At 37.3% G+C, this 19,922-nt stretch overlaps 1 long non-coding RNA gene across 5 annotated transcripts; it reads right to left on the bottom strand.

Annotated features, from left to right (window-relative positions):
- Positions 1 to 1,476: 1,476 nt before the first annotated feature.
- Positions 1,477 to 13,848, bottom strand: LOC126829903 (uncharacterized). Of its 5 annotated transcripts, XR_007683583.2 has the most exons (7): positions 11,661 to 11,675; positions 11,383 to 11,504; positions 10,856 to 11,122; positions 8,857 to 8,952; positions 5,492 to 5,600; positions 3,519 to 3,651; positions 1,477 to 1,707 (listed from the first exon to the last, which is right to left on the bottom strand). It is a non-coding gene; the product is annotated as an uncharacterized LOC126829903 (long non-coding RNA). The 5 variants fall into 5 exon arrangements; XR_007683584.2 differs by lacking the exons at positions 11,383 to 11,504; positions 11,661 to 11,675 and adding an exon at positions 13,834 to 13,848; XR_007683581.2 differs by lacking the exons at positions 11,383 to 11,504; positions 11,661 to 11,675 and adding an exon at positions 13,746 to 13,760.
- Between the last annotated feature and the right edge of the window lie 6,074 nt (positions 13,849 to 19,922).

Raw genomic sequence — 19,922 nt, 5'->3', positions numbered from 1 at the left:
CATACCGCTACTACACACAACCCGACAGGACTCAGCGTCTTGGGTAGTTGTAAAAAAAATCGGGTCGCGTCTTTACTTCACTTGCCTACGACGGTACCAGTCCACACAGGCCCGACTGTCACAGATTATGCGTCGTGATTTACGCCACTTCCCTCTCTTCTGTCCAAAAATCTGCCATCTTGAATTTTCCCCGGAAAACAAGGAGCACATGACCTGCACAGTCACATGACTAAATGCTACTCTCTGATTGGCTAAACAACAGTAAGACAATTAATCGTGTCGTGTTAGTGTCCACACCAACACGATGGGTTACGACTGCATCCAACTGCATCCGACTACGACTGAACATGCTCAGTCGGGCCGACGGGCCACGACGCGACGGAAATCGATTGAATCGTGGTCGTGGAACTGTCCACACTGCACTGATTATCTGAGAAAAGATGTTGCGTTGGGTAGAGTCTGGGCAAGTCTTGGCGGTGTGGGCCGGACTTTAGACTAGTTCCATTGAGACATCTCCGTCTTCATTAGCCCAGTTAGGAAAAGAACAGTAGGGCGTTAAACCCCATTTCATTTGAGACATCTAACCATGACATAGTTTTTGCAGTGGATTCCCGAATGGATAGGCAGCTAGTAAAGATCATTTAATAACGTTTGGGTATATACCTTTTGAAGTGCGACTGACTATCCTGGCAGCAGTAATTTGAATAATTTATAGTTTTGAAATTAAGACCACTTAATTTAGACCACTCAAGATTCTGTTGCAGTTATCCAGTCTAGAAAAGACTAGTGACCAAACAAGCGTGTGAGCAGAGTCTTTTTTTACCAGATGCCTGATATTGCCAATAGCTCTCAAATGAAAGTAACAAGTGATTGACATGTTTTTCCGTTGTTAGATTGGTATCTAAGAATACATCAAGTTTGGTTTGTATATAACAGTCCGCAATAGTCACTATGGATGAATCAATATTATGTAGGCTCTTTTTGTACCAATAGATGATCCGCCTCATCTATTATCTTGCTTCATCTAATCACATACAAATGAACTACAATCTGTATTCAGCATTCCATCCAGAAATCCCCATGACGGAAAATATAGTATCTAAATCTGAAAAATTTAGCTTTTTAAACAAAATATACATTGTATAAATCACGCTTACATCTGTTGTGAACTAGGTAATTTATATTGAGTATGAAATTTGCGAGGGCCAATAATTGTAGCTTCTGTTGTCATTTGCGAGGGCCAATAATTGTAGCTTCTGTTGGCATCCGACAATTGAATATAAAGGTCTAAAAATTCTTCACTCTACGGATCGCAGTTCAATATGTTTAAATATCATGCGATTGTAGTCATCAAAAAAGAATAAACTGAGTGTCAGACATTTATGGAGTTTTTGTTTTGTCCATATGATCTAGGCTGATAATCTATTACACCTCGAATTTATTTTAAATATGCAACAAAGAACGAAAACTCTTCAATAACTTTGTTTACGTTTTATTGAAATACAAAGCTAATGTCTTTAAAGATTGATTATAGTTAATAGCTGGTTCTATATAACTAATTGATTGGTTCTCTAGGCTTCAGGGCAAATTATTTCACCACAAGCGAGAGCGTCGTTTGCTCGCTGGACAAATTTGTAACAACATTTTTCAAGATTTTTTTTAAAACACCCCACTGGTGTTTGTATCATTGGTTTATTATGTCCAATTCTGTAAAAAAAAAATCATGATCAGTAATAATACAGGGGCTACCTTTTTTTATGATAAACATTATCACTGTCTTACCTGGGGACACGGACAATTGCATTAATCTCTCTTATCTCTATAACATACATGTGACATGAATTCAAAAACTTTAAAAAAAACAATTAGCCAATATCGCGTGTATACATATTTCAATTTCGCTTAAAGTTACAATTTCATATTTTTAAGTTATATTTTTAAAATGTATTAAAATAAATTCTAAAATAGATGGTATCTATAAACAGTCCTACCTTGTTAAAGAATAATCCTATTAATTCTATAATTCACTATTGCCAGTTGAGAAATTGGCAAAAATATCATTTTCAACTTCAAATTCAAACGTTTAAAGATAGCTATTCCATGGTGGGGAATAGGAAAACAAGGGAGGTAATTGTGTTATTATTTCCGGTGTGAAGATTTTTAAGTGTGAGAAAGATAACCTATGATCGTATAATAGTGAGTTGACAACCTATTGAGCAAAAGACATAGAAATAATTATGTTTTGACTTTCTTAGAAATATGAAGTTGTAACTTTAACACAAATCGTTTTTATCTAAAAAATGGACCTTTAATAATAAACAGGGAGAACATGAAATATAATTAAAGGGGTCTAGTCTTTATAAGATCAAGGGATGCATCATGAAATTGTTACACCCGAGGGGTATGCCAGTAAAAAATACACCTTTCTATGGTTATAAATACAAACAATATAAACATTATTCAATAACTAATAAATTAATTGAGATGTTTAATGTTTGACCAATCCTCCTTGGTGGTCATGTTAAGAATTTTCAGCAGATGGACGGACGATTTGACATAAGACGAAATAAAACGACAAACAAATCGATATTATAGGTTTTGTGTTCAACAGCCGCCCGGTTAATCCCGAAACAAACTAAAATTATCCGCTTAAAGATCTTTTTAAATGACAATGTTGGTAAGCCAATATTAGGCCTACATATGTGACAGATCTTGTTAAACACATTCCAAGTATAATTTTAACACAGAGAATCAGGAAGTGACACAAAAAAGGATAACATACATAGAAATAACACGCCCGATTAATCCAATTCAACACTTTATTTACACTTAAATTCAAGCGATTTACCTGCTTCAAAGGGATATTGCCAGATATCAGTGAAGATAAAAGACTGATGTTATGAACTGTGAAGGTTTTTATAAAGGCGAGAGCCGCGGGGACTCAATTGGTAAGATGACTCGTTAACTTAGAGGTCCCGTGTTGGCCGAGGACGTTTACCGGGATTTTTACGACAAGGTTCCCCCTTGTCAGCGAGCGAGCATGGCGAGGGACAAGGCATAGTTGTTCGGATGGGACGTAAAACCGAGGTCACGTTCACACATTGGCGTGCGCGTAGAAGAACCCTTGGCAGTTGGAATTCCTCATAGCACACTGTATAGCGTATGCCTATCTTCATAAGCCTAGTAGGTGTAGAAAAGTAGACCGTTAAATCCAATTTCATTTCATTTTCTATAAAGGCAGGTCGAAACCGGCATTAACACGTGTTTCCATCCTTATGCCCAACTACATGTATGTCAGTTTATGGTTTTCATTTGCAAGTGTGGAGATGGATCAATGTCTATAATCACAAACTCTTTAAAGTTTTAAGACGTGCGTCAATATATCACCGATTATCAAGGAAATATATTTATATATTCCAACATGACTGGCGGAATTACTGCAAACACTAAGTGAAACATCTCAAGGTTGCTAAAGTCTTCAATGCTGCTATAAGATCTATATGTAGCAAATTACTCACCCACAACACTTTAAATCAGATGGTCCGCATGTGCATCTTTCACAATTTACTAAATCTATTGTTGGCTCACCGTTTATTTCCATCTCTTTGTCACCTAATTTGCAGTATTCCTGCATTGACATTGTTTTCATATCTAAAAATAAACCCATACCAGCTCAATAATTCAGAATAAGTGCCAAGTAGAAAAAAAAACCATTTCTTTGGGGCGGGGGGGGGGGGGAGGGGGAGGGGGTCATGTAACTTCTTCCTCCGCAAAGTTGTCATACTGTTAATGAATAGAATTACAGAGTACTCAATTTAGATCAATCCAGCAATATCAAGCATGGGCAGCAGGCCTCTTTGAACTTTTCATTCATGCATTAATTTCTTGTCTTGTAATACCGGGAATTCTCGTATTTAAGCCCTGGGCTTAATTTCGAATTTGACCATGTCAGTGACGAAACATTTCTTCTGAAATTAAGCCCAGGGCTTAAATTCGAAAAGAGGAAAAAACGACAAACATTTGGGTTCTTTTTATAATTTTAAATGGAACGAACCAAATTCATCAACAAAAATGGCTTTTAAAACATAATTGTGACACCGTCACATAAATGTTCTGAAATACAAAAAGAAACTGTCCATAAACTTTAAATTTCAAAGTTATTTGAACAAATCAGATCTCAAGGCTAGCTTTTACTAGTATGGTGAGCATTCGTTACCCATCAATGGCCTCGTCTGAATTGGAATCCTCGAACGGGTCGGGTCGTCACTGAGTTGGTCCTCAGCTGGCAGTACAATACCGGAATGTGACTGGAGAACATCTCAGCCTGTAGTTCACATGTAGTTTGAAAATTTAAAAGGGAGACCAAACTAAAATGAAATTTAAAATTTAAGCCCATGGGCTTAAATTCGAAATTTAAACTCGTTATTTAGCCCATGGGCTTAATAACGGCATGGCTTAAATACGAGGATTCCCGGTAATTATGAAATCTTTGGCATAAACTGTAAGTCGACATATTATTCTCTACAAATCATTTTGTTAGATTCAAATTATTTGTGGACCATATAGTTTGTGGTCAATAATGAGGCTGATCCCCACCACCCCCATCTCATCATCCCAAAATAAATACAGAACATTAATTAATTACTGTCACATTTTATATTTTAATGTGTCTATTAATCAAATCGCTCACCATTCTACTTAACCTGATCAGAAAATACTCCCTATACACCAAGTTTCATCACTCTCACTCAATGAGAAGCAAAGTTATAGTGTTTCCCATCATCGACAAATCAAATCTTTACTTAGACAAAGCAGAAAATGCCCACAAGCGAGCTCAGTTATCACAGTTATGGAGTGTTTCATAAATATGAGCTAAGCAACATGATAAATCAATTCAAGCTATTATAACTGATCCGGTTTCACTCGAGTCCCGTTTCATTCTACACAATCAACAATACACACAAGGCCTCGATAAATTGTGAAAAATTCAATGTATGAGTCAAGAAAATTTTCGTTTGCATACATACAGGGATCCAGCTCCTCACGCGTAACATTCTTCACTGGCCGAACACTCATGTACAGTTTAGCGTCACAAATCCACGCAAACGATGATGACGTTTTCGTATTCGGTTTCGTACCGCTGCGAAAGGTCCCTATTTATGTGAATTCCTCATATGAGACGTAGTGTATGATGTTTGTTCTACAGAGGAACCCAACCAAACCGGGTACCGAGTCAAACCTCCATACCGTTCGTACATCTATGGGAATTCCTCATATGATAAGTAGTGTGTGATGTTCTAGAGAGAGTAAGCGTGCCCCGAGCCGTGTCAGACACTAGTCACTACTTATCTAACTGGGACCCAGATTCAGAAGCCGAAGCTACTTGGTGAAAGGATCGATAACCCCGTGATTTTGAAACTGTTGTTCCTGTTTGCGTTATTAAAAAAAAAAGTTCAATAACTATCAAAAGAAACAAAAGTTTATACTTTACCGAATCTGGCGGAAAATGGTTCTGTCCGGCAGAATGAATCATTACAGTAAGAAGGTACTGCCACTAAACATACCACTAAAGCAACAGCCAGAGATTTCATCTTGATAATCTTGATAAAAACAAACAAAATGAAATGAACATTTATAGTTTTTATTTATTTTAAATACCACGTCGCGGCATAGAGAAGATCTAACGCCCACTCAACACAAGCAAACGTGGTCATAATATAGTAACATAGCCGAGGGAGTAATCTGAATATCTACAGGTTCCTCCTCACGTGACACCAAATTTGATAAAAATCTGTGGCCTCTCATCGCGTTAACAAGGTTTCGGAAAAAGGGGTAGAGGAAGACCAGATTCACCCCCCTGTGACTTAAATGCTTCACGCTAAGTTTGACAAAAATCAGTTAAAAATTTCAAAAACATGTGTTAAAAACTGTGGCCTCTATCGGAAAATGGGAGGTAAATTCGGAACGAAAGGTCCTCTCATGAATGACCCCAAATATTTCACAAGTTTCGGGGTCAAGGGGAGGGAGAGAGGGTTTTTACTCTTTAACGATTGTACCTTTACAGTACACAATATTTGGTTTGTCATTACCGGGGGGGGGGGGTGTTACGTGGCTAAGTCGGTAAGATGCTGGCACGCTAGCCTGAAGGTCGGATGTTCTATCCCTGCATTGGCCTAGAAAGTTAATCCAGATTGTCCGGTGTGCTCCACCTTGTCAGTGATGCAGGACGGAGGGCCGTACAAGGACAGCTGTCTAGTCCTTCGGATGAGACGAAAAACCGAGGTCCCGTGTATACATTGGAATGCACGTAAAAGTTGGAATTCGATGTAAGAGTAGGCGATAGTGCCGCTGCCCGGGTAAAATTTACCTTGGCGCTGTTATCTTGGCTGGTGAGTTTCATATATTTTCTCTGGTATAGTTTAGAAATGTTACCCAGCAATGGTTATGTATATATGATACCGACTGTCAAGAAACTATATCTTTAAGCTTCCATCTGCAAGTCCTAAATTATGACCGAATGGTTAGCGCGAGCGCGCTGTGTCATAAGCACTGTAATTGAGTCAACTGGCGTGCTTTCGTTTCCTGGTTGTGCGTGACAAGGAGTGGGGTCGCCTGTCCAACTTCGTGGGTTTTCCCCGGGTCCTCCGGTTTCATCCCACTGCTTAAGAACCCTAGGCGTAAGCGAATTATGGAATTGAAATTGAACCATATGTTAGTCCCGAAATGACCTAGTTTGTGTCGAGTGTACGTTAAGCGCGGTATTTTCTGTTTCACGGATTTCACGATGAAGTGGTGTTTTTAAAACAACAAAAAAGAAAAACCAGCGGCTGCCAGGCAGGATACGCCCACATTTTCGAAGGATGGATAGAGAACAAGCTAACAAGAAAGTGATTTTTCCTACAATCAAGGGCCATAATTCAGGAAATTACAATTCGATATTCGCGAATATCGAAAGGAACTGAGATCTTTGTGTTATAAACTTACATTTCAAGTTTCAACAAAGTCGGATAAAAATTGTGACCTCCATAGGGTCCACAACCTTGATATACTATATTTTTACGCTATTTGAGAACGAACGGCGGCCATTTTGTCTTTCAATTTTGGGCCGATTTTCACGAAATTCGAACTCAGTCGTACTTAGGGTGTAACGGTGATATAATAATACGTTTTTTTTTTAAATCGAATAAAAAATTTTGACCTCTATGGGGTTCACAAGCTAAAAACGCGATTTTTCGTACAATCAGGGGCCATAATTCAGGAAGTTACGGTCCGATATGCGCGAATATCGAAAGGAACCGAGATCTTTGGGTTATAAACTTACATTTCAAATTTCAACAAAATCGGATAAAAATTGTGACCTCTATAGGAACCACAACCTTGATATACCATATTCTTATGCTATTTGAGAACGAAGGGCGGCCATTTTGTCTGTCAATTTTGGGCCGATTTTCACGAAATTCGAACTCAGTCGTCCTTAGGGTGTAACGGTGATATAATAAGTTTTTTTTAAATCAGATAAAAATTATGACTTCTATAGGGTCCACAAGCTAAAAACGCGATTTTTCGTACAATCAGGGTCCATAATTCAGGAAGTTTTGGTCCGATATGCGCGAATATCGAAAGGAACCGAGATCTTTGGGTTATAAACTTACATTTAAAGTTTCGACAAAATCAGATAAAAATTGTGACCTCTATAGGGTCCACAACCTTGATATACCATATTCTTACGCTATTTGATAACGAACGGCGGCCATTTTGTCTGTCAATTTTGGGCCGATTTTCACGAAATTCGAACTCAGTCGCCCTTAGGGTGTAACGGTGATATAATCATACGTTTTTTTAAATCGCATAAAAATTATGACCTCTATAGGGTCCACAAGCTAAAAACGCGATTTTTCGTACAATCATGGGCCATAATTAAGGAAGTTATGGTCCGATATGCGCGAATATCGAAAGAAACCGAGATCTTTGGGTTATAAACTTACATTTCAAGTTTCAACAAAATCGCATAAAAATTGTGACCTCTATAGGGTCCACAACCTTGATATGCCATATTTTTACGCTATTTGAGAACGAACGGCGGCCATTTTGTCTTTCAATTTTGGGCCGATTTTCACGAAATTCGAACTCAGTCGTCCTTAGGGTGTAACGGTGATATCATAATACGGTTTTTTAAATTGGATAAAAGTTATGACTTCTATAGGGTCCACAAGCTAAAAACCCGATTTTTCGTACAATCAGGGGCCATAATTCAGGAAGTTATGGTCAGATATGCGCCAATATCGAAAGCAGCCGAGATCTTTTGGGGATAAACCTATATTTCAAGTTTCGTCAAAATCGGATAAGAATTGTGACCTGTAGAGTGTCCACAAATAATTGTGGACGGAAGGACGTCCGGGCGGACAGAGGCGACGACAATATACGTCCACATGAAAATGTGGGCGTATAAAAAAGAAAGAAAGGAGAACGTGATTTGTATGACGTGTCACGAAACGTCGTTTTTAAATAACAGTGAAGAAATAATATCCATATACATGTATACCGTGTGTTGTGTTTTTGTTGTGAATATATATATAATTTATCACTGCGCGAGTATATTGACCTAATCTCTAGGCTCATATACGCATATACAAAACACCTCAAGACAACACCGCGGACAAGACGCGTAATAAACATACAGTGCGAATAATGAACAACAAACCTATTTTATCTGATAAGTGAATGAATCCGGGGACCAATCTTAAGCGTGCAGACCTCGGTCTGTAGTGAAACAGATTTCATTCAAAATGAAAACAAACTAACAATAAAGCAAACGGTCCACAAAAAAGGAGGAATAATAAGTACAGTATTACTTACCTGAAAATGACGGATAACTTGGCTATGGAGAAGTGTTAGTGTATTAATATTTCATTGATTCAAGTCATTTATATACCAGCTCCTACCAACTGTTACCTATATATTAATATTTGGTTTTTGTTAACTCTTTTAATAATAACGTGGCATTCATTAAAAAACCTACACATTTTCCGTATAGGTTAATATTGATGAGATTTTAAATAAACATTTAGCAAGAAGCTTGTTGACGCGTAAAGTCTACAGAATTATCAATACTAATTTACAATAATATTTATTTCTCGATTTAATATAAACTTTTACTATAAAGACTGAAAGTTGAATCGGTCAGTGAGATTATTTAACGGGGTTATATATCACTCGTTCAAGGAATTTCTGCGCGCAACTGTTACGATCGGCTTGATAACCTCGAATATTACCACTTACCCCAGGTAAGAATGTAGACCTGGCTATTTAGGCACGACAGGGGTCGGACGAAAACCGAGGTCCCGTGTACAAACTGATAGGTGGTAGTTTGAGAAGAGTAGGCGGAAACGCTCAGTGCCTGACTGGGCCCACCTGTCCACCCGTCCGTGGCCAGTGGGCCTAATCTCATTTTAAAAAAGTGGGCCTAAGCCTATAAAGAAAAAAGAGAAAGAAAAAAGGAAAAAGGAAAAAAGAAAAGAGAAAGAAAGGAGAGGGGGAGGAAAAGAAAGAAGGAAGGAGAGGACATGACACAGGACAGGAGAAAGAAAAGATAGGAAAAAAATGACTGACAAACAACACAAAAAAAGAAGTGTACTACAAGGAAAGAACTTTATGAGTTTGACCTCATTATACCTAGAACCGTGTAATTGTAATTCATCTTTTAACCTCTACTTAGTTCTTCATAAGTCATTATCGCCGAAATAATCGCATTATTTTCATCACGGAGAATAAAAAGTTTTTGTTTTTGACACTCAAGAGAATTCTCAAATTCATCTAATGATAGTGCTCTTAGGTCATTCTGTTATCTAATTGTATCAGGAAATCAAAAATTTGCCTTCTTCTGCTTTGGTCTGAAATGCTTGGAAAATGGATTGGCGGTTGTCAATTTTCAAAATCCCCCCCCCCCCGCCAGACTCCCCTAAAGTACCGACTTTAGTAATGATGATCGATGCTAGGCCGAAATTTCAATCGCTTAACTCTCGGTTCATAGTGGATCAATTTGACTGAAATTTTCAGCAAATTGCCTTTACATTATATTTAGTTTTTAACTATTATATTGAGAACTGCAAGCTGTTTATCTAATCTCCCATAATGTATCTTTAATAGACAGTGCAGCACTTAATATTAGACTGATTAGATATTAATGTTTTGTTATATGTGTCCTGCTCAATATATACCGATAAATGTTAATAGAGCAGTTGACATTTTATAACAGTCTAGTTGATATTTAATTTTAAAAGCTATAACTATGTTATTACTTAATACTTTAGCAATGGGTGCACTAAAATGCGACACAGGTGCCCATTTTCATGATTGGGTTACTTAAGTGCGGTGCAGATCACACTAGAACTTGCTTGCCCCAACATCATAGATACATTTTTTAATGATAAGTACACAATTTTGAAATAATTCTCTAAAATATTTCAAATCGCCCGATAAATTACCATTCATCTGACAGAGAGAAATCCCGGATGTTATGTTTATTCCCTTCCTGATGATATAAATTGATAATATTAAAAACCTGAAGATTTAGTAGTTACTTACAGTTTGCCCACATTTGAAAATCATTTGCGAGCAAGGTAGTGTATGATCGATGTCATATTTACTCGCGCTGTTATTACAGTAACCTCGAATATTTGGACGCGTTTCATATTTCGCAACAGTATTATTTGGACTTGAAAGCTTACAAAGTCAGCTTGTGTATGTTATACACAGCTGCTATAATATCCCTTTAACACCCAGAAGTAGAGAATCTATCTAATCACGTATACAAATAGCTGGAATATCAAAGATATGAAAATCCAAATCAACTTACGCCCTTTTAATCGGCTACAGACAGTTCATGATAATTCCATAAAGGTCATAATGTCCAAATTGGAATTGGGGGGGGGGGGTGGATGCAAGAATGGTTAGCACGTGCGCGCTGTATCATAAATAAGACCTGTCATTGAGTCAACTGGCGTGGTTTCGAATCCCCGGTTGTACGTGACAAGGAGTAGGATCGCCTGTCCAACGTCGTGGGTTTTCTTCCTGTCCTCCGGTTACCTCCCACTGCTAAAGACCCCTACGCGCAAGCGAATTTCTGAAATAAAATTAAAACATATGTTAGTGTCGAGTGGACGTTAAACCCCATCTCTCTCTCTCTCTCTCTCTTTCTCTCTCTCTCTCCCTCTCTCCAAATTGGAATCAAATATTAGTTTGACATATAATCTTTCCATAAAAATTCACCGGTGATTAGTTTGAATACATAGGGAATAGATGAAACTGGATAATAATATTGATCTGGTAATCACCCCTCCCCACGAGTCTCATACCTCAATCATTCCTCACACCAATACACACCTTCCAGTTCCAATAGATTGGCTCTTTCATATATAGGCCTACCGGGACATGTTACGAAACTGGATTTGTAACCACATTTTACCCTTGTTGCCGATATGTAATTTAAATAAAGAATCAGACACCTGAAATTATTAATAACGATATATATTCGTATTCACGGTTCGAAGGCCTGAACTGTCAATTTTATTTCACATGATATAGATGGGAATTATCACATTGTTTATGACATTACGCATAGTCACACCAAGATTTAGCTATCCAAAGAAAGCATTAATTACCACTGGTCCATATGTTATGTAATTAACCCAATACTTAGCTTCGTTTATACACAATAGTATTAATAGCCGTAATAATCCGACAAAGATATGGTGATGTTTATGTTGAGCGCAGATTACCCTCCGTGGACAGATTACCCATCGCGCATGCGCGAATATCTGTCTAATTTCCGTTGACTAATCTGCGCGCGCGAAGTGGACTTTGCTCGGGCTATTTAATGGTATTAATCGTTTTAATGAATTTTGTGACCGAGAACATTTTTGATGCGTCATAGTCCGACAGTCTTGGGGGAAAAAATGAAAAAATTCGGCCCATACATGTCATCATAGGCATACGATACACATATCTGAGAACTTCTGACCACCGAACCAGATTTCAGAAACTTTAGGTTACATTGCACTTTTATAAAATATTTAGAAACTGTTTGTTATAAATGTGTTTATTTCTATTATACAAAAATAAGACAAAACTTTACGATATAGTAATTTTTTTGACATTCGAACAGTCACGTGGTCAGCGACCAATTATGAAATACTGTGGACTTGAATTAAAAATCTGTTTTTCGAAGCACCAACGCTAATTATGCAGTGATTTTAAAAATTATTTCACTACAAAGTCGATAGGGGGCCAGGTCATATATATAGTTACGTATAGTTACGCCTGACACAACACTTACGTCAATAAAAACATCGAGGGGTAATCAGCGCAAGGTTGGCAATCTGCGCACCAGCTTAATACTAGCGCGCTCAACGGTTGGTTAGTTGTGCTACCAAAAATAGATGATTTGAATAGCAGACGTGAGTCTTCCGGTTGTTCCCGTTGAGGTCGCAGGGTGCTAAAGGGAAATCCATCGTGTCATCGGTATGTTTGTTTACATTAGGCCTATATTAAATGGGCTGTAGTGGTTTGTAGCCTTATTCATTTATTAATTATTGTATTGCTAATAATTGTTACTATTTACGTTGATAGAGGGCTCATTGGCAGTTTATAGGCTATCCCATATTTTCCGTGAGTTTTAACGACTTGCGATTGTCGATGTTTATATCTAGGCCTAACTATAAATAGGCATGAATTTATCGAGTTTTCCCGTGACCACGCGAATTTAATTGGAAGTGAAAAGCTTCACCGCACCGGAGATCTCCATAATTTTTATAGAATTACTAGGCCTAATATTAGTAAGTATTATTAGTAAGTAATAATAATAAATAAGCTTTTCTGACTAAATCATAGATAGCAAGGCTTTAATTACTATTGTTGAATAGGCCTGAATTGAACTAATTAAGATTAGTTTTACCGGATATAATTTGGACTATTATTTTTATGCCTAGTATTAGTGTAATTGTTCCTCATTTACGTTGATAGAGGGCTCATTGGCAGTTTTTAGGCTATCCCATATTTTTCGTGAGTTTTAATGACTTGCGATTGCCGATGTTTATATCTAGGCCTAACTATATAAATAGGCCTGAATTTAGCGAGTTTTCCCGTGACCACGCGAATTTAATTGGAAGTGAAAAGCTTCACTGCACCGGAGGTCTCCATAATTTTTATAGAATTACTAGGTCTAATAATAGAGTATTATTATAATAATAATAACTAAGGTTTTCTGACTAAATCATAGATAGCAATGCTTTAATTACTATTGTTGAATAGGCCTGAATTAAACTAATTAGGATTAGTTTTACCTTATATAATTTGGACTATTATTTTTATGCCTAGTATTAGTACTAGTATAAATTAGTAAGTCTACAGATTAATTAAATTGATTCAATTTATTGCAAGGCCTTATTTAATGGCTAATAAGCTATTAAGCTATATAGGCTAAACTAATTTTGGAATTAGTTTTTACCCGTGACCCGTGAGAACCATAATTGTTGTCCAAAAGGGACACACTAGAAACTCGATAAGCTCACCCGTCACCCGAATCCCATTCTTCACCCGAAGATCACCCGTCACCCAAGACTCAACCGTCACCAAATATTCACTCTTCACCCGAAGATCACCCATCACCCGAGGCTCACCCGAAGATTACCAGTCACCTGAGGTTCACCCTTAGTGACTTGTTGAATGTTATAGAACCCACTATTAACCTGTGGTGTAACCCATAATATAACCTGCTTCACAGGACCAGTGACCATTTTTATAAGTAACGTAATCACCATGCAGTGATTACCTAACCTTATCCATTGTAAATAACCACAATAAGTGTTCTTGTATTAGAGACCTTGATTGCTAAAACTTAGTAAAAGGAAGAGTGGAAATCACGCCTTTGTATTACAAGAGTTTGGAACAAAGGGGAACAAATCCTGCTCGATACATTTATTTATTAAAGTAAATGACTTTTATTAATTGTATAATATAAGATATATATATGATCTATAAATGAACATTATTGTAAAGACTATTTAATATATCTATTCATTGTAATTTGTATTATGTAAGTATTAATTATAATTATTTGTTGAATAAAGTTTATGTAATTTATTATTGAATTTGTTATTCTTTTGATTTACGTGCTAAGACTGAGACGAGCCCGAATAGCGTTAGAAAAAGGGAAACGCAACATACATATTTTAATAATATTATTTGTTGAAAGTCTACGGGATTGAATGAAATGCATTTTAACGTCATAATGGGGGGGGGGGGGGGTAACGGCCACTCGACACATAACCAGGTCATTTCGGGACAAACCCACGAGATTGGACAGGCGACCCGGCCTACCCTTTGTACGTACAACCGGGGAATCGAAACCCCGCCAGTTGACTCAATGAGAGACCTTATGATACAGCGCGCATGTGCTAACCATTCGGCCAGCACCCCCCCCCCCCTCCACAAATTGTATAGAATTCGATTTTTTCTTTTCACGTTGAAGTTTCGGAGGAGGTTGTAGTCTAACTTACTTTAAAATAGATCTTAAGGTCTGTAATCGAATATAACCTAGATTTCAACAAATTCATAGCAAGATGTATTATACTGTGTGATTGTAGCAACATATGTGTTTGACATGCTGTCATATCACAAAATATCATCATTGTCTTGTGTTTATATACATAGAATTTTATTCTATATTTTTTATTAATTTAAAAAAATAAATAAATTCTTGTCTGTGTATGTTTGAGGGACACAATGGTGACTACAAAAAATACATCACTTTGCCGGATTAACCTGAAAGTTCAAATCCCGAAGTAGAGAAAGCTGTCTGATTAGTCATAGACTCAATCCAGTAATTCAACAAACCAGTTGGACCCAAAATTGCTGGCTTAGTACAACACAATTGGATAAATCAAACCAAATAGTATCAGTAGAGTGCGAAATGAAATGAAATGCAATGGGGTTTAACGTCCTATTTTTCTACAGGAGTTAAACATGTCTACCAGCTAAAATAGAGGGATCCTAGTCTTTCACATTCAAGGTTGTTAAAAGTTGACTGACAACCATATTTTTTTCAACAATGCAATTTTACTATCCTTGGCTAATATTCAATCGTAAAAAACATATAGGTGCGAGTCACTGTGTATATTACCACTATACATTAACTGGATTGTGTTTCCTGGCAACCCAGGTTAGAGGGATCTGATCTTTCAAAATTCCGGTCTTCTTTAGAGAAACATATGAAAACTTAGCACCTATCATTTTCATTATAACAAGAAATATATTCATCTATATTTATCTCTCAAAATAAAATGATCGGCATATTTAATTTATAGGCAAGTGAACTGATGTACAGTCCTTTAAAATATGCGGCGCAACACTTCTTCTACATAGAAAACAGAAGGAAAATTCCCGGCAGGACAATTGTGTTCTAAAAAGCTCTCAAATTATTGATGATGATGAAATGCGGTTTAACGTCCTACTGTTCTGCTCCTATACTGGGCTAATGAAGACGGACATTCGCCATACAGTGTGCTATGAGGGAAATTTTGCCCGGGCAGCGGCACTGTCGCCTACTCTTATATCGAATTCCAACTGCCAGGGGATCTTTTACGTGCATTCCAATATATACACGGGATCTCGGTTTTTCGTATCATCCGAAGGACTAGACAGCTGTCCTTGTCAGGCCCTCCATTCTGCACCACTGACAAGGGGAAACCACGTCGGAAAATCTGGATCGAACACCCGACCTCCAGGCTTGCGAGCCAGCGTCTTAACCACCTAGCCACCGTGGCTCCCCTCAAATTATTGAAATGAAGCCTCAATTCAGTTACTCAAGAAAAGGGTTCAGATTTTATAGCGGTATACTGTTCCGATGCGTCTTATGTACCAGCATCATTTATATCTATTTATTCAGTTTTTAGCATTCTATGGTCTTGAAAGTTTGTTGTGCGGTTGTCGTGTCTTCGCCCTAATAATGTCGTAATATTATTTTTTTCGGGTTGTGAAAAGGGTGAGATTTTACATGGCGACTATCAGCCACCATATCATTTTAGACAGCGTGGTTAGAATTATGTCCCTTTTTCCATGTAACATTAATTTGTGACATGTAGAAAAGTTTACGAAATTAAAGAGAGAAAGAGAGGGGTGGTGTTTAACGTCCACTCGACACAGTCTAGGTCATTTCGGGACTAACACGCGGTTCAATGGCAGATCTCATAAATCTTTGCAGTTTACGCGTTAGACAACTTGGTCCATTCAACGCACACATTCCTTGGATATCAAGGTCTGCTAAATTGTACGAAGACCCGGCTTAATGTCCTTTTAAGGCAAAAACTTGTCATCTAACATGCGATAAAGTATCATGGATGATGGACATACGCACCGCCGATAAAATATCACATGATCTCTTAATAAAAAAGAAAAAAAAGGCACGAAACGTGGGAACATAACACCAAAGTGTCGATATGTAATAAACGTCAATGTATATCAAAAAATAAAATTAGATTAAATAATCAAGTACGAAAATCTATAGTTATTGTTATAAATATATTGCACACATGACCTCGCGTGACATACCGGCTTGTTAGAGTATTATTAACAGGTGTTGCATTTACTTTACTATGGTACACACTTGGTATTTATTTTTATTTTTGTCCTTATAAATCGGAAAATTTTAATATATATTTCTTTGAAAGAAATATTTTTAAAAGGTTTTGATTTAAGTAGGTAGTCCCACATTTCACGGTAAAATTTTATTTAAACATGTAAAACTTGACGTTAAGATGTGATGAAGGCTCGATTTGTTTAACCTGGTTTAGAAACTCATTAATTTAATTTCAATTATTCTGAGTCATGTGATCTGATTAGTTGGGGCAGCAGTGGCCGAGTGAATAAGACGCTGGCTCACTTGCATGGGGGTTTCGGGTTCGTACCTGGTTTTGGTCGAGAAAGTTCCTCGGAGTTTTCGGCGTGGTTTTCCAATGTCAGTGGCGCAGGACAGGGGGGCACTGAAATCCGAGGCCTACGTGTACACATTAGCGTCTCGAAAAATAACCTTTGACAGTTGGAATTCGATATAAGAGTAGGCCGTAGCGCCGCTGTCCGGGCAATAGCACTGTATCAAAATTTTGGGAAGGACTAGCCGTTCACGTAAAACGACCACTTCGAATTTTATTTAATGTGATATACCAAATTCATTATTAACGGTACATATATTTTGGCTGTCAGAACTGGGCTAATAAAGACGGCTTATCAAAAGAAAGGCGACTATCCGTTTTGAACTATTTCCGAACCGTCCAAAAACTAGAATGTTTGTGTTTATCTTGCGTAAGGCATTTTGAAGCACATTTGCGACAACTACTCTAGAGCAATTTAAGCTTATGGCCGATTTTTAGCATCACTATAGAGTATTAAATGATAATGAGTAGATTTGTGTATGACTTTCTGGTCGTTTTCGTGTCTTTAATCCCCAAGCTTCGAAACCTGAATTGATAAGACAACTGAATTCTATAGGACTATAATTTTATGCAGATCGCCTGTTTTTAGTAATTAAACCCCCTATCCTTGTCTAGAGCTGCAGAGGAACGTTTTTAATTTATTTTTCTTTTCAGCCAGGTTTTGGTGAATATTCATGTTTTAAAGGCGGAAGGTTCCTAAAGTAACTAGACATGAATTAGGCAAATCAAGCACGCCACACCCTGGCCAATAAATAGCATTGATTAACATTGAAGTCAATGGTGGGGTGGAGGGGGACTTAATAGTCTTTGTATGTTTGAGTACACACTGGCGTTCGCGTAGAAGAGTAGTCGGGAACGATGCTGTCCGGGCAAAATTCTCATCATAGCACACTACATGGCGTGTGCCAGTTTTCATTTGGTGGAGAAAGTTAGGGTGTTAAACCCATTTCATTTCCCTCTTTAATCGATAGACTTTGTGACAGTATTGTGTCTTTATATCAGGTTCAGAGGACAAAGACTAGTTTAACATCTTATAATATTTTTATTCTCTGCTTCTTACATATCACTTACAAACATCGTAATGTTAAAGACACCCAGAACTAACTTGTATTGAGGTAGCCATGTCCTAGCTTGGCTACCTCGTTCCGTCTCGTCTCATTCCAAGACGCCCATGGCCTCCGTTCTCTGCCTCACCTCAACCTGACTCCCGATGTCGTTTCCCTTCTGGGTTTATAAACCCTTCAAGACATCTGGCTAATGTATCATATCAGGTTTAACATTCAGTAGAGTTTGCTTATCAGACAAAGACAGTTAAATAAAACATGCCAATAACATGTTAAGGTTCCATAATGACATAAGGAATGATTGAAACGTAAACTCGTTTCTGAATCACGAGTTAAATATTAGATCCCTACGTCATCATTTGACCACACATTGAATTAATATTATCAACAAACAAAATGACAGACAATGAGATTTAAAGGACTTCATTTCATGACGTCTAAATATTGTATTACATGTACAATGAACACAGATAGTGACATCAATATGTAAACAACAATAAAATGAGGTTAGGGAAAATTTACAATTAGACTACACATTACCTAGACAGTCGAATGGTGCAACGAATTTATCTTTTTTTCTAGACGTTCTAATCGTTCTGAGTACACTGTCTATTGGGTTAATCAGGTCACTCTTATAAACAATTCTAGTTATATGACATCTATAAACTGACCCGAGAAGTAAGGCGCTGGCTCACTCACCAGGAGGTCCGGTGTTCGATCCAGCGCGGTTTCCACTTGCCAGTAGTGCAGGACGGGGGGCTTGGCGAGGACAAGGGCAAGTCGTACTCATTGATAAAAGAACGCTTGTCAGTTAAAATTCGATAAAAGAGTAGTCTATAGCGCCACTGTCCGGGTGCAATTTCCCCGATAGCACACTTTATTAGTCCAGTCGGTGTAGAACAGTAAGACGTTAAACCTCATTTAAACATGCATTATACAAGGGCTAAATCTGCTTATCGCAGGTCTTTCTTTAGGCCTGAAATCTTATCTAAATTATTAATTAGACATTAATTAACTTATCCAGACCATAATCAACTCTCAATGTCAAGGCTAGCCTTCGATATCGACTGGATTAGAATCATATACGCTGCAAACGCTCATTGATAATAACAATGAATAATCGAGACTATGCTTTTTAACGTACTAACTTTAGTAATGATGAACGAGGCTAGGCGGAAATTTACAAAGCTGATATCTCAGTTCATAGTGAACCAATTTGACTGAAATTTTCAACAAATTACCTTTACATTATATAGTTTTTAACTATTATATCTTTAATAAACTGTTTTGACTAAATGGTTGAATAGTTTGAGCTGGAACTTTCATACGAGGTAAATTACAGGCAGTTGTTCACAGTTTGGCCTTTGATTGGCATACTTAAACTTTTGTTTTTCGGAGACCGGTTGATATCTGGTAAGGCATGAAGTTCGGCATATACCAGCGCATGGACGATAATATCACGTGATACCGTAAATAAAATGAAAAGAAAAAAAACTAATAACTCACGACCACGCATTGATTTATAATACTTGTCAATGTATTCCCAAAAATGAGCGAAAATAAAAATTCAGAAAATCTATAGTTACTATTATTTATATATTACTTGCCATGTTTATTTACTAAACCGTAAAATGTGTCGCACGTGATTCATCAAAGAATGCCATTGATATTTGATCTTTTTATCTTAAGAAATAAGTAAGTGAAAAATAACATATTTTTCGCGTTGAAATAACAACATTATCGACTGATGGATTGAGTTTAATTTGTTTTTTTTAAATTTTATTTGCCCTACGAAATCAGACAAGAATTATATGTACCCTTTTGTGGAAACCTGTTCACGCTGTCTGTAGTATTTTTCAGCACATACGGGCCA

This window comes from Patella vulgata, chromosome 1, assembly GCF_932274485.2.
Source record: "Patella vulgata chromosome 1, xgPatVulg1.2, whole genome shotgun sequence".
Taxonomy (NCBI): Eukaryota; Metazoa; Mollusca; class Gastropoda; family Patellidae; genus Patella; species Patella vulgata.
Note: the sequence above shows the minus strand (reverse complement) of the source record. Positions and strands in the feature narration are given on the sequence as shown.